The sequence below is a fragment of the Xyrauchen texanus genome, chromosome 42, assembly GCF_025860055.1.
Source record: "Xyrauchen texanus isolate HMW12.3.18 chromosome 42, RBS_HiC_50CHRs, whole genome shotgun sequence".
Lineage (NCBI taxonomy): Eukaryota > Metazoa > Chordata > Actinopteri > Cypriniformes > Catostomidae > Xyrauchen > Xyrauchen texanus.
This window is the reverse complement of record NC_068317.1, coordinates 11192138-11207288: the sequence shown is the minus strand read 5'-3', so window position 1 is coordinate 11207288 and position 15151 is coordinate 11192138. Positions and strand designations below refer to the sequence as shown.

Below are 15151 nucleotides of genomic sequence, written 5' to 3'. Positions count from 1 at the left end.
AATAGTTGGATACACATTTTTTCTTTGCTTCAGCATTTGCCTTAACACTGATATTTGGTTTCCACTGGATAAAACTGAATTCAGTAGGCCTGTTTCTTTCAAGTCTTAAAGGTTTTTACTAAAAATGTTAGGTTATTTAATGAACGCATAACAAAGACGTTCTTCATACTGACACACTAGCATAAACAATAGTGCTGTGCATTACAAGAAACACAAGTAATCAAATTAAAACCAATAGAAGTCAATCTTATATGCTGAATATAGTCTTTGCTACTCGACTGTTTTACGGGCAGCAGGTGGCGCTGCAGCCACTAATATATATATATATATATATATATATCCACTGACACACAGCAGTATAATCTATAGTTTCTATAAATAATGCTTGATACTATAAAACATTCTTGTTTATATATATATATACACAAAATGATTAACACACTCAAATCCATCCAGGGATAACATGTTTTAAACTTTAGTTTTAGAACATCTAAATATTTAAGAATAGGCTGTAATATACTATTATAGAAAATTACTTTCATCACTACACTGTTCTGAATGACCAGAGTTACAGTCCTGGATGCTAATTGGTCAGTCCACTTCACCTCTTCATTGAGCACGTTCTGTTATTGTTAAATGTTTTCTTGTAAGAGAGGGGCTATATCTTCTGCACATTTTATATAATTCTTTATATATATATATATAATACTGTGCAGAAGTCTTGGGCACTTAAGATGTTTCACATAAATAAATGGTTATTTATATCAGCTTTAGTGTGTCAATAGGAAATAGAAATGTTAGACTCCCAAACATTACTTTTGTAAATAGAAAAGATTAGAATAGAAGAACCGGTTGCTCTGCAACAGATGTCAAGGCCCCCATAGAGCCCCCCACTGAACATTGAGTCAGTCTCGGATTACATAAAGAGACAGAAGCAATTGAGACAGTCTAAATAGATAGAAGAACTGTGGTGAATTCTCCACGAAGCTTGGAACACCCTATCTGCCAACAACCAAGAAAATCTGTGTCCAGGTGTACCTAGGAGAATTGGAGCTGTTTTAAAGGCAAAGGTGGTCACACCGAATATTGATTTAGCTTGTTTATGTTTACTGGACATTGTATGATTTTTATTGATCAATGAAAACTATTTATGACAAGACATCCTCACACAAGTGCCTAAACCTTTTTCACAGAACTATATATATATATATATATATATATATATATATATATATATATACGCATCTCAGTTTTGAATTGAGTAATCTTAAAATCTCAAAATCAAAAGCTTAATTTGTATTAATTGTATTTTGTTAATCATTACATAATTGAATTGAATAAACTGTATTACATCTCAATGTGTTTCAATACAGGTTCAAATATCTTTGAATGAAAGATGGCATTTAGAATTTAACTTAAAAATATCATTTTAATAAACACATGTTCCATGTATTTTTGTTATGTGTTAATCATTTTTAGAAAAGGAATAACGCACTCGAGTCTGTGCCATATTTTGGGTAGCCTCACGACTCTCTGACGGGAAATGTCATGTTATCTCAAAACAGGCGTTTTTTTTAATTATTATTATTATTATTTCTAGTTTCATTTCTTTCATTGAAAACAACTCAAGGGTTGTTCAAGTTGCTCAGAGAGTTTCTATTTTCATTCCCAGCCCCTGCATGTTCATATGAGAGAGATATTTCATATTAACGTAATGGAGAGCAGCACCTGACCCAGAAGAGCACACCGTACACGGCCGGAGGAGGTGCAGCTTCCGCCCCTTTCTCCTCCTCACCGGGACCAAACACCAGCCCTCCATGTGCGCCAGACTCCGGAATGGTGGAGTCATTTGGCAGTTTTGCAGGGTGGTCGTTCAGCCGTTCATTGTGGAGGAGAAAAGGTGTGTCCAGATGCGAGTACGCGCACAGCTGGCGCGGTGTAAAAGTGTCAGTAACTGACCCAAAGCGGAGAAAAACACCATCTGCTTTCTGCCTCCGCAACTATTCCTGAACTCTGCGAAAGATAAGGATTGGGATATATCTTTCCGCACAGGTTTGAGGAATTTCAGCAAACTTAGGACGCGTGAATTTGCAACTTGATGTTATGTAGGGCGTCTGAAGCTGTGAACTTCTGCAAGCAGCACCATGATCTCTCCTGTCAACAGGTAAGAAGAGGAACCTGGCACGCAAACTCCTTCTTGGCATGAAACTTTACCAGGACATGTGAGAGAGGAGCCGAGGAACCTGTGCAACCGATCACTGGGATTACATGGACTTTAAAGTTCTCCTTATCATGAGGACTCAGGACTGAACTTTCCCCCTGAAATAAAGCTCCATAGGGCCGGAGAGGACCATGTCCCGTGCGCACACTCTCGGGAAAGACTGGACTTGAGGAGCACTGACAGCAGATTTCTGAATTCAGCAGTCTGATCTCAGTTCTAGTGTGATATAATGGCCTCGGAGGTGGTGTGCGGACTCGTATTCAGATTACTTCTGCCAGTTTGTCTTGCTGCAGGTAAGTGTTGTTTCAGCGAGCATGACATTACATAGACATAACTGTAAAATGTTAAAGTAGGTATTTAATATTAGCCTATATAACTTATGCAAAAGTTATCGTTATATAGGCTAATATTAAATAAAAACATCAATAACCAAATAATAAAAATAATATTCTTTGTTTTTATTATTTAAACATAATATAATAATACAATATATATTTGCAATGAATATATGAATAATAATAATAATACAATATTTTATAGTATATCAATAATAATCATACTAATATAAAAATAATAATAATTATCATTAAACAGTAATGCTGATTATTATAATTAATATGAATAATAATACAATATTATATATTATATAAATGTTTAAAATAATAATGGTGATATTCAACAATTCATTCTAATAACATACCTTTTTATAGTAATAATAATAATAATCAATAATTATGGGTTGATGTGTTCATTGATAAATGATCACATCAAGTGAAATGAGGTGAAATTATCTATAGAGTCTTGTATTTTTTTTGGATCTGATTTCAATTTATGTTCATTTTTGATGGTAATCCCCCTCAATATTAATTTAGTCTTTTTAGTCAAATGTATTATTATTAAAAAATATATATATATAATAATAACCGAATGCTTTTATATAAACCAGTGCTTTTACAATAGCTTCTACAACTATTAAAGTTTAGAATTGCAGTCACTTTTAGTTTTACTCAACACATGGTCCTGCACTTTTTGGGCTTTAAATGACAGAATATATTAGCATCACAGGACAGAATGATTTACAGTGAGAGCAGTAAGAAAAGCATACACTGAAAAACAATTGTGCTTCATGTTGTAGTTTATCCATTTTAATTCCCAAATGGATTAAACGCCACTGAATCAACCTTAAGTTACACCAACAAAACTAATGCTTTCAGGGTCGATCGAGTAGTTATAGCTCCCTAAGGTAACGATTTCAATGCAAGTCGCCAACTTTACAGTGTAACAATCTTGCAGTATGACTTGCAGACTGTTGTATAATCACTACATTAAAACACTTAACACCTTCAGATCAGTTATACAGAGCTTATGGTGAAGGACAAGGACGATCTTAGGAAAACCGGAGAGGTTCATAGAGGTTTTAATGGTGTACAAAATGTAGTTCAATGATCCATTCACATTTAGAGCGATAAATGAGCTTAAGTAATCAGGTCTTGAGGTTAAGAAGTCTGTTTGAGTCTTGTGAAAGACATACAGGCCATAAACAGCCCCCTGTTGTTGTTCTTTTAATTATGATTGATTGATTAATTGGTTGATTTATGGTGCACGTTTGCAATGTCTTCTTGCCAAGGAGCCCCTTATCTAAATGGTTGCAAATGGTGCAGAAACGCCCATCCTCATTATTACTTGAAATGCACATGTTAAAAGTACAATGATAGATCTTTAAACTTCCTGCAAACTGAACACACTGAAAGAGCATATTTCTAGATGATTTCATTTTTGTCCACATATAAAACTCAAGTTTCACAAGTGAAGTTTGCTTTTACATGAACATCAATATATATATATATATATATATATATATATATATATATATATATATATATTTATTTAAATATTTTGTATTTGGGTGAAATTGTGCACGCAGCCAGACATTTTTGCCGTTGTTGTAGTTGCAAGGAAAAGCTAGTTTCTCAACACGTGTGTGCGCATATAAAAAGTGTAAAATACTGTACAATGGATTCATACAGGAATTCCATATTTTGTTGCTTTTCGCCCAATATTTTTAATTCAACAGTCTTTCCATCAATAATTCAAACTCTTTTGAGAGTGTAGAATTAGTTACGAAGATCTCTGTTTGTTTGTTTGCTTCCTCTGAAAATTAATTTGATGTCAAAACAGCCTTTCTGGTTAACACAAGCTTGTGCTGTGTGTGCAGTATCAGAGACAGACAACAGAGCTTCTGTCTATCACCACCGACCAACTCTTCCTGTCTCTCCCTCTCTCCGCTCTGGTTTTCCCCTCCACTGTGTTGTTCTCAGTTAGATCAAATGCAGAGGCTTTTTATGTGCATTCCCAGTTGTCTTTTCTCTTCTTCCTTTTTCTCCTTCTTTTGGAACTTGAATCTTCTCTGCTTCTCTGTGTCCAGATAGTGTTAATTGTCTTTCAGACATCTGTCACATATGACTCATGCACAATCTGTAAGTCTTGTTTTTACAGATAGTGAGGACTTGAACTTCTTAAACCTCCTCACAGATCTCTAACAATCAAGATCTCAAATTTCCCACAACACAAACCCCACAACTTATGGTACACCCCATTCTCCAATAACAGAGTGTTTAGTTTTGATAAAACGCCTAGTATGGACAACTTTATTTCATTCTCAAGGATAGTTTGTTGTCAAATCAAATCAACCTGCTCATTGTTGAACTCAGACACTAATTTTAAAAGAAGCTCATAGTCCAAATTGAGCACTGTTTCCCCTCCTTTCTAACCTAAAGGATGATTTGTTTAATGTCAGTATCCGGTCAAGCACGTATGCATCATAAGCATGGCTTTAAGTGATTTCTGTAAACACTTGTCCTACACTGTCAAGCAGTTATTCTTCACTGTGTCATACATGAAAGCATGATTCTACTGTGAGCACCAAATTGTGGCCTTGATGTGAAATTACCAAGTAACTTCAGTTTGGGCAAATATTTGTGTCTGTGGCCTTAAGACCAGGCTTGTTTGCTTGATGCATTGTAAGCGTCTGGTCCAATTATACACACTTAACATGTGTTTTTGCATTACTGTAAGGGTAAGAAACCTCAGTACTCAAGGTGGCAATAGAGTTACCTTCAAATGTCATGCCATTTACAAACTGTGAATTTGGTGACAGTAGGTCGAATGTTTTGCTGCTGAAATCAGTCGGTGCTTATCGAAATTCAAATCACTGCACCCTGAAGCTGGAAGTGTTGTTAGTGCATATGGGCACGTGAGAGCTCTATTTACTGGATAAAATGTCCACAGTGTGGCGCTAAAGGTGAATTTAGTTGTAAATGATGTGAAGTCAACAGGAATGCAAATTTGATTAACTCGACTCCCAAACTCCAAACTAGCCCACAAATTAAAGCCCACAAATTAAAATCACGTTATGTCCTAGTGAGATTATTTAACTGCAAAAGCTGCAATTTAATTTTTTAAATTGCATGTAATTTAAATGTGAGCGGTTGTGAATGTGTGGAGACAGTGTTTTGCTGACACCGGCTGCTCATACCTTTTAAGGCTCCCCTGGCATCGAGTATTGACACCGACTACCACCCTTCAGTCATGAGTTCTAATCCAGGGCGTGCTGAGTGACTCCAGCCAGGTCTCCTAAGCAACTAAATTGGCCAGGTTGCTAGGGAGGGTAGAGTCACATGGGGGATTAGTGGTTCTTGCTCTCAATGGGGTGTGTGGTAAATTGTGCGTGGATCGTGGAGAGTAGCATGAGTCTCCACATGCTGTGAGTCTCTGCGGTGTCATGCACAGCGAGCTACGTGATCAGAGGCACGGATTGACGGTCTCAGAAGTGGAGGCAACTGAGACTTGTCCTCCGCCACCCGGATTGAGGCGAGTAAACCCGCCACCACGAGGTCCTAGTAAGTAGTGGGAATTGGGGATTCTAAATTGGGGAGAAATAGGGATAAAAAAAAAATTGATCTTCCTGGCTCATACAGGGAAAACACCGTCATGAGCATCATGCGCTCTGTTTGCAGCAGATGACAGTAAACAGAGTGCAAATATGGGTTGAACTCCAGGGGCTTACAACTCCCATGGGGCCCAGCAGGAGGAGTGCATTTATATGCTTTCAGCGGGAGATGCAGTTGTTGACACGGTAACCGTGCGCAACCGTTAAAGTTGTCCGTGTAGTGCTTGTTCAATCAGGCAGCTTCTTTCTTCTACTTTTGTAACGGCAGATCACAAACTAATATACCGTATTACTGCCATCTACTGTTTAATCAGACACTTCAGGGCTCACTTGGATAAGAAGAGACTGTCTCATGAAGATGTAGAGTGACCAACCACACTTCGTGTACTTATTGATGACATACAGGGGTGCGAAATCTGAAAATGATGAAAGAACACCAAGAAGTTTGCCTTTAATTTTTTTAATAAGCTAATATAAGCTATTATTGCCTTTTGAGTGATTATATTCTGTTATGAATATGTTTATTTCATTTCTTATTATCTGTGTATTATTAGGAGCAGCTAGATAAAACATTCCTGTAATGCAACTGTTTGATAACACATTTTCTCTATTTCTTAGTATTTAATTAACTATTATTTTTATGTCAAATAAATAAAATGTCTGGTAAAATAAATTATTTATTATGGCACATATTATTATGCTACTATCTAATACAGGGTGACTATGTGTAATTTCCTTCCCAGAAATTTCGTCTTTTTTTTGGACCTGAAAAAAGCATCTGGCCAGGACTTTAGAATTGTCGTTGAGTCTCTATTCATATATTATCAATACTAAATATTATGTGATAAGCACAAAACGTCAGGTCAAGGAGAGTTTGTCAAATAATTTGATCTTAAGGCAAGGAGGCTGTTCCTGGGCAGAGCAGGAGGACTGAAAACTGTGAAATAGCCTATACCTGTAGAATATATATATATATATATATATATATATATATATATATATATATATATATATATATATATATATATATATATATTATTATTATTATTATTATTATTATTATGTTTAATGGCATTTTTTATGATTTTGTTCTGTTTTTTATTTTATGTTGTTGTATTTCATTTTATGGTCATTATTAAATGTATTATTGTTACTATTCATTAAAAGTATTAAATACATTTATTGTATTTTATTAATTAATAAATGTTATTAGTGTACATTTTGTTATTATTATTATTGTTGGTATGATAGTAACAATGTAAAAAAAAATTGCCTCATTAAGTAACTTAAATGTAATTGTAGTGTAGCTTGCTGCTTTTTCAAAAGAGTAGCTTTACTGCAGTTTAACGATGTTAAATTATGAGTAGCTTGTCAAACTACAGTTTCAAAGTAGCTTCCCCAACACTGGACGCTTGTCAGTAATTCAGTTGAATGCAGTTAATTAGAGGCTACTTGAACTTACAGAAGTTGGCCATTTTACCAGATGTGTTATTTTTCACATAGTGAGCTATAAACATGTTGACAATTTAACTACAACTTTAAAGTCAACTTGAAATCGTAATTGACACTATTTACTTTCTTTCATGCACACTGTCTTTCATCAAAATGTGATCAAGTGTTCTGCTTCTGAAACAAATTTAGTATAATATGTGGACTATGTAGATGTTTTTATACGTACATTCTTAAACAAGTCCATGGGTCTATTCCAAAACCTTTCGTGCTCCCTTCATAGGCAGCACTTTATTAAGATATCATAGGCATGCTCCAAATGTGAAGGCTGTTCCAAAAGGTAGGGTAAGGTAGGTAGGTTCCAAAAAAATATACTGCCTCCTAAGATATCTCCTTTTGGCTAAATTCTGAAGGGGCATCGTATGTATCCTTCCATGTGTAGGCAGTCCCAGAATGCACTGTGACAAGCTCGGTGAAAAAAATAAATCCAATATGGTGGACAAATCCAGATACATTTTTATTATATATATACTTATAATTAATTCTAGAGAGTATAGATAGATTTTTTTTAAATGATAGCAAACTGACTATGTTGCCCAAAAAAGTGTGTACCTGTCACGAACACCGACGAGGGCGTCTCTCTCCCTGGTCCCCGGAGATCGCACTCGCCCGAATACTAACTGCCCTGATTGTTCCCAGCTGTTTCTCATTACCTCTGTCTATTTTAACCATGCCTGTGAACTCCTTCCTCGCGAAGTCTTGTTAGCCCCGGCCACATTTCTGAGCGTGTTTACTTCTACTTTTGATTATTCAGTGTACCTACCTAGCCTGTTTACCCCGACCTTCGTAGTTAGCCGCCAGCCTAGTTTATCTCTGCCTGTTTACTTACCTCGATTTCTGCCGCCTGCCCTGACCCTCCGCCTGTTCCAGTTACTGAGTCTGCCTGTCCTTCTTGTATTGTTTGATCTGCTGAATAAACGCATATGGATCCCAACCAGCCTGAGTCTGCATCACAGAAGACTTCGCCGCTTATCGATCCAGCGATAATTGCCCGCATGTCAGAGGAACTCTCAACCCAAGCGAACCAATTGGCCGCCCAACAACACCAGCTCGGGTGGCTCACAGCGGCTATAGAGGAGATCGTGCGCACCTTCCAGGCGGCACGCCAACCCCCACCGGTATCCGCTCCTGCGCCCGCAGCCGCTGCACCGCCCACAGTCGACGCGCCTCCGCCCAGCCCAGCGTCTGCCAGCCCGCGCCTGGCGCTCCCAGAGAAATTCGACGGCACGCCCTCAAAATGCAGGGGCTTCATTATGCAGTGCTCGATTTTCCTTACGCAACAACCGGCGCTGTACCCAACCGATGAAAGTAAGATCTTGTTTGTCAACTCAGTGCTTACTGGCCGAGCGCTCGACTGGGCAACAGTGGTTTGGACCAACCAGGGGTTCGCACAGTTTACATTTGACTCATTCATGCAAAGCCTGATTGATGTGTTCGACCAACCCGAGAGCGGTAAGAGCGCCGGAGAGCAGCTGTTGGTGCTTCGTCAGGGAACGCGCACGGCCGCGGATTACGCCCTTGCCTTCCGTACTCTCGCCACTCAAACTGGCTGGCCCGAATCCCCCCTGAAACTCCTCTTCCGGCAGGGACTAAATACGGATCTCCAGTCGGAGCTGGCCTGCCGCGATGAGGGGGATTCCCTCGACCAGTTTGTCTCTCTGGCCATCCGTGTGGATAACCTCATCCGCTCCAGATGACCGGGCAGGTTAACCTTGCAGCCCGCCTCGGTGCCCCCGCAGCCCTCAACCTCAGAACCCATGCAGGTCGACCGAGCCCACCTGACTCAGGAGGAAAGAGCGCGCCGCCTTTCCAACCAGCTCTGCCTGTATTGCGGTCTAGCCGGACACATTCGCGCCACTTGCCCGACGCGACCATCCGAACCTCAGGCTCCCGGGGTGAGTTTACTGCTCTCTTCTACTCTATCCAGGGACTGTCTTGAAGTACCCGTTAAGCTCAGAAACTCATCATTCAGTGCGAGTACTCAAGCCATGATAGATTCCGGTGCAGCGGGTAACTTTATTGACGAAGGGTTTTGCAAACAGCATGACATTCCCCTAACGCCTTGTCTTCCTCCATTAACAGTGGCGGCGCTAGACGGCCATCCCTTGGGCATCGGTCGTGTGACCTACACCACCACTGACGTCCTCCTGCAGGTGGGCGTTCTGCACACTGAGACCGTGCGCCTAAACGTCGTCACCTCCCCCCACCATCCAGTAGTCCTCGGCTACCCCTGGCTCTGGCTCCACGACCCACGACTCTCCTGGTGCTCCAACCAAATCACGCAGTGGGGGACGGAATGCTCGACTAGATGCCTTCGGACCGTGGAGCCCCCCACCTTGGGGGCAACTAGGGTTCAGAAGGACCCCGACGTCGCCTCACAGATACCCCGCGAATACGCCGACCTGAGCGAGGCCTTCAGCAGGGCCAAGGCGTCCCTTCTTCCGCCCCACCGGCCGAGTGACTGCGCCATTGAACTGAAACCGGGCACCGCACCCCCTCGAGGTAGGATTTTCCCCCTGTCCGAGCCCGAGTCCCAGGCCATGAAGTCCTACATTGAGGAGGAGCTGACCAAGGGATTCATCCGGCCTTCCACTTCCCCGGCGGCAGCCGGATTCTTCTTCGTGGGTAAGAAGGACGGCACTCTCCGCCCTTGTATTGATTACCGGGGCCTAAACGACGTCACTGTTAAATTCCGGTACCCCCTGCCCCTAGTGCCCGCGGCCCTGGAACAGCTAAGAACTGCTAGGATCTACACTAAGCTGGACCTAAGGAGTGCCTACAACCTGATTCGTATCCGGGAGGGGGACGAGTGGAAGACCGCTTTCTCCACCACCAGCGGCCACTACGAATATCTGGTGATGCCGTTCAGATTGTCTAACAGCCCGTCCGTCTTCCAGTCCTTCGTCAATGACGTGTTCAGGGACATGCTCAACCGGTGCCTAGTGGTCTACATTGACGACATCTTGGTCTACTCTGATTCATTCGAGGAACACGTCAGTCATGTCAGAATGGTGCTCAAGCGCCTAATCCAGCACCAGCTCTATGCCAAGGCCGAGAAGTGCGAGTTTCACCTGAGGTCGGTAGCCTTCATGGGGTATGTGATTAGCCCCGAGGGGGTGGCCATGGACGACGAGAAGGTACGGGCCGTCCGCGAGTGGCCTCAACCCTCCACGGTAAAGGAACTCCAACGCTTTCTGGGCTTTGCCAACTTTTACCATAGGTTCATTAGGAACTTCAACATTGTCGCCTCTCCGCTCACCGCCATGACAAGGGGAGGGAGAATTAAACTCCACTGGACCGCCGAATCCCTCCAGGCCCTTGCCCACCTCAAGGAACGATTCACCACCGCACCCATCCTGCATCACCCCAACCCGAACCTCCCCTTCGTAGTTGAAGTGGACGCCTCCAGCACCGGCATAGGAGCCGTGCTCTCCCAGCACCAGGGCGACCCTCCTAAACTGTTTCCCTGTGCCTACTACTCCCATAAACTCACCGCCGCCGAACAAAATTATGATGTCGGCAACCGCGAGCTCTGGAGGAGTGGCGACACTTGTTGGAGGGGGCCAGACACCCGTTCCAGGTTCTTACTGACCACCGCAACCTCGAGTACCTCCGCTCAGACCTCAGGCCTGAACCCCAGGCAAGCCCGATGGGCCCTATTCTTCACCCGGTTCGAGTTCACCATTACCTACCTCCCTGGGTCCAAGAACACCAAGGCCGACTCGCTCTCCCGACAGTATGAAGTCGAACCACTGAAACCTATGGCCGAGCCCATCATGCCCCCCACGCTCATCCTAGCCCCCGTCCAGTGGGACATCATGGCCGACATCACCCAGGCCAATGCCACCGCTCCGCCACCTCCCGAGTGTCCACCGGACTGGACATTCGTGCCCCTTAGCCTCCGTGAAAGAATACTCCACTGGGTACATGATGCTCCGCACTCCGGTCACCCATGCATCACGGCCACCACGCGCCTTCTGAGTAACCGCTTTTGGTGGGGGACACTTCCCACGGACACCGCTGACTTCATCAAGAGGTGTCGCCCGTGCAACTTGGCAAAGGTCCCGAAACAGCCACCGGCTGGACTTCTTCTACCCCTACCGACACCCCGGCGCCCCTGGTCCCACATAGCGGTGGACTTTGTTACCGACTTACCCAACTCCCAAGGTAACACAACCATACTCACGGTCGTGGACCGTTTCTCTAAGGCATGTTGCCTCATCCCTCTGCCCAAGCTGCCCACCGCCCTGGAAACCGCCGAGCACCTCTTTCAGTATGTGTTCCGTCTCTACGGACTACCGGAAGACATCGTCTCGGATCGGGGGTCCCAGTTCACCTCCAGGGTTTGGAAGGCCTTCTTCCGCCTCCTTAACGTGAACCTCAGTCTCTCGGCAGGGTACCATCCCCAATCCAATGGCCAGGCAGAGTGCCTTAACCAGGAAATCACCAGGTTTCTGTGCACCTACTGTCATCAAAACCAAGCGGACTGGAGCCGGTTCCTCCCATGGGCGGAGTACGCCCAGAATTCCCTGCTCAAGCCCTCCACCAACCTGACCCCCTTCCAATGCGTCCTGGGGTATCAGCCCCCACTCTTCCCCTGGTCCGGCGAGCCCACGGAGGTTCCCGCGGTCAACGGCTGGGCCCAACGTAGCGAGGCAGTATGGGACCAGGCCCACGTTCACCTACAACGGGCCAAAGTCCAGGCAGACCGTCACCGTCGACCCGGCCCCGACTACGCTCCGGGCCAGTGGGTTTGGCTATCCACCCGGGACCTCCACCTCCGCCTACCCTGCAAAAAACTAAGCCCAAGGTACGTAGGACCTTTTAAAATCCTCAGAAAGATAAATACAGTCACCGTTCGTTTACAACTCCCCACTGATTACCGTATCTCTCCTACCTTCCATGTCTCCCTACTTAAACCGGCCGACCCCCCCGAGGGCCGACGAGGAGGAAACCCACGGTCCCCCTCCCTTGATCATAGGTGGCGAGGAGGCGTTCCAGGTGCGAGGGCTGCTTAACTCCAGGCGGCGCCGAGGGTGTATCCAGTACCTGGTAGACTGGGAGGGGTACGGCCCGGAGGAAAGATCTTGGGTGGACGCGGAAGACATCCTCGACCCCAACCTCGTCACCGAGTTCCACTGAGTCAACCCAGGGAGACCGGCCTCCCGACCCCGGGGAAGACCTCGGCGCAGGTCGCGTCCTCACGTCAGGAGCCGCTCGCAGGGGGGGGCTCTGTCACGAACACCGACGAGGGCATCTCTCTCCCTGGTCCCCAGAGATCGCACTCGCCCAAATACTAACTGCCCTGATTGTTCCCAGCTGTTTCTCATTACCTCTGTCTATTTTAACCATGCCTGTGAACTCCTTCCTCGCGAAGTCTTGTTAGCCCCGGCCACATTTCTGAGCGTGTTTACTTCTACTTTTGATTATTCAGTGTACCTACCTAGCCTGTTTACCCCGACCTTCGTAGTTAGCTGCCAGCCTAGTTTATCTCTGCTTGTTTACTTACCTCGATTTCTCGCCGCCTGCCCTGACCCTCCGCCTGTTCCAGTAACGAGTCTGCCTGTCCTTCTTGTACTGTTTGATCTGCTGAATAAACGCATATGGATCCCAACCAGCCTGAGTCTGCATCACAGTACCATGTAAATGTATGCTCTTTAGAGTATTGCGTCTTTCCTCCTTTATTGAAATCTGTTGAGTTGCCAGAACGTTCCAAATTGGTCTCTTATGAGGCTCTATTACTGTAGAAGCTGACTATGAAGGCAAGAGACAGCATGGCAGCTCACTATGTTCTGGAACAGACCTCATATCTTCTCTTTTGTGCTTGATTTAAACTGAAACATTGGATGTGGTTGAACTTCACATAGTGTTTTGTTGGAGAGCTGCTTCATCGAGTGGCTTTGTAGAGTCTAAAAGGCTTTTGATGTAGTTTGGAACATCAAGGATGTTGTTGATATATATAAATGACAAACTGTAGAGAGTCACGCTCTCATTGCATGAGTTTCTTTTTCCTTTAAACGGCCCACTATGAAGTCGCAGAAGGCTTGTACACTCACCTGACCCAGTGCCCTTTACTGTAGTTCAACTCCAACATTAGTCAATTTAAAGCATGTACTTTTAGGGGTTTTCACCCAAATGCATGGTTTGAGTTGGTTTAAAGGAAACCACATTTGCTTTGTAAAAGAATGCCAACCTTAGTCAACAAAAAGTACTTAAGAAGCGTACTCCGGCGCACAAGAAAACACTCACTGATTCCATCTTCTACACCTCCGCTACAGTATGCTGCAATCTGTCAGTCTCCAACTTCTCAGGTGCTATAGTTGCCAATGATGGCACAAAGATTTTGAGTCATGCTTCATTTAGTCAGGGCTTATTCAGTCTCTACGGCTACACTGGCGCTTTGTCTTGCGTCTCCATGGGCCTTTGTGTCTCATTCTAGGCAGGGTGCCGCCCTAGACATACAAAAGCTCTCTAGATTAGAGAAACCATTGGAAAAACTCAAGAAGCCATGAAGCATTCTCAAAATGTCTTATCTGGCATGATTTGTACAGCTAAAATTGGATTGATTTGTAGTAGAGTTGGAACACTACTTAATGTTCCATTGAGATGTTTTAGTTCTGCTCAAACTAGCCCTGATAGTTAAAAGAATGGTTCATCCAACATTTAAATTCTATCACTATTTATTCATCTACTTGTTGTGAATGAGGACTAGTGCTGTCAAGCGGAAAAAAAATGACAACAAAACCCCTATAAAATTATTATAAAAGTTCTTTGGTTAGTTGTAATTCATTGATAATTAAAAAGTCACATATGTGAATGGAGCCAAGCAGTTTAAATAACAGGAATTGATCAATCACGTGCTCTAAGACATGGAACACGTATTCAGAAAGTAAATAGGGTTCGTTTTGATTTCATGTTGACATAAATGATGTCTTTGAGTTCGACGGAGACAGTGAAAATTCGAAATTACCTCCTGCATTTAACAGATTTACTCTATTATGTTGTGATGTGTTTAGTGGTTCATATGTCACAATGATCTAAATATAATATATGATCACATATCAAAGCAGCTGATAGAGTCATTGTTTTAAAGCTTTCCACATCACAGTCAAGACTGTATCGCTCACATGGTTGCATTTAATCAGGTTCTACATCATATTTACGATGCCGTATTTAATTTCCAAAGAGAGTCATCATATACAGGGTGGTTTGAAATGGCCCGAAGCCAGTTTTATATTAAAAGAGTTTTGATCACCCATGTGTTCCTTGTGGGTGTTGCTTTTTTCTTCTCATGCTATAGTATGACTATTCATACAGTTTTATCTGAACCTTTTCCTGTCTGTAATCTGACAGCTCAACTTCTGAAATACATTAGGCTACTTGAAAGGACCCTTTGTGCACCATAGGCCAACCAAAAACTAAGTTCAGAGTTTTTCTCACTCCGGTAATTAAAGTGAGGCCGCCAGAAACAG

At 43.3% G+C, this 15151-nt stretch overlaps 1 pseudogene; it reads left to right on the top strand.

The window, feature by feature from the left end:
• The first annotated feature begins 2042 nt into the window (after window positions 1–2042).
• Window positions 2043–15151, top strand: part of LOC127635137 (piezo-type mechanosensitive ion channel component 2-like) — a 164722-nt pseudogene continuing 151613 nt past the window's right edge.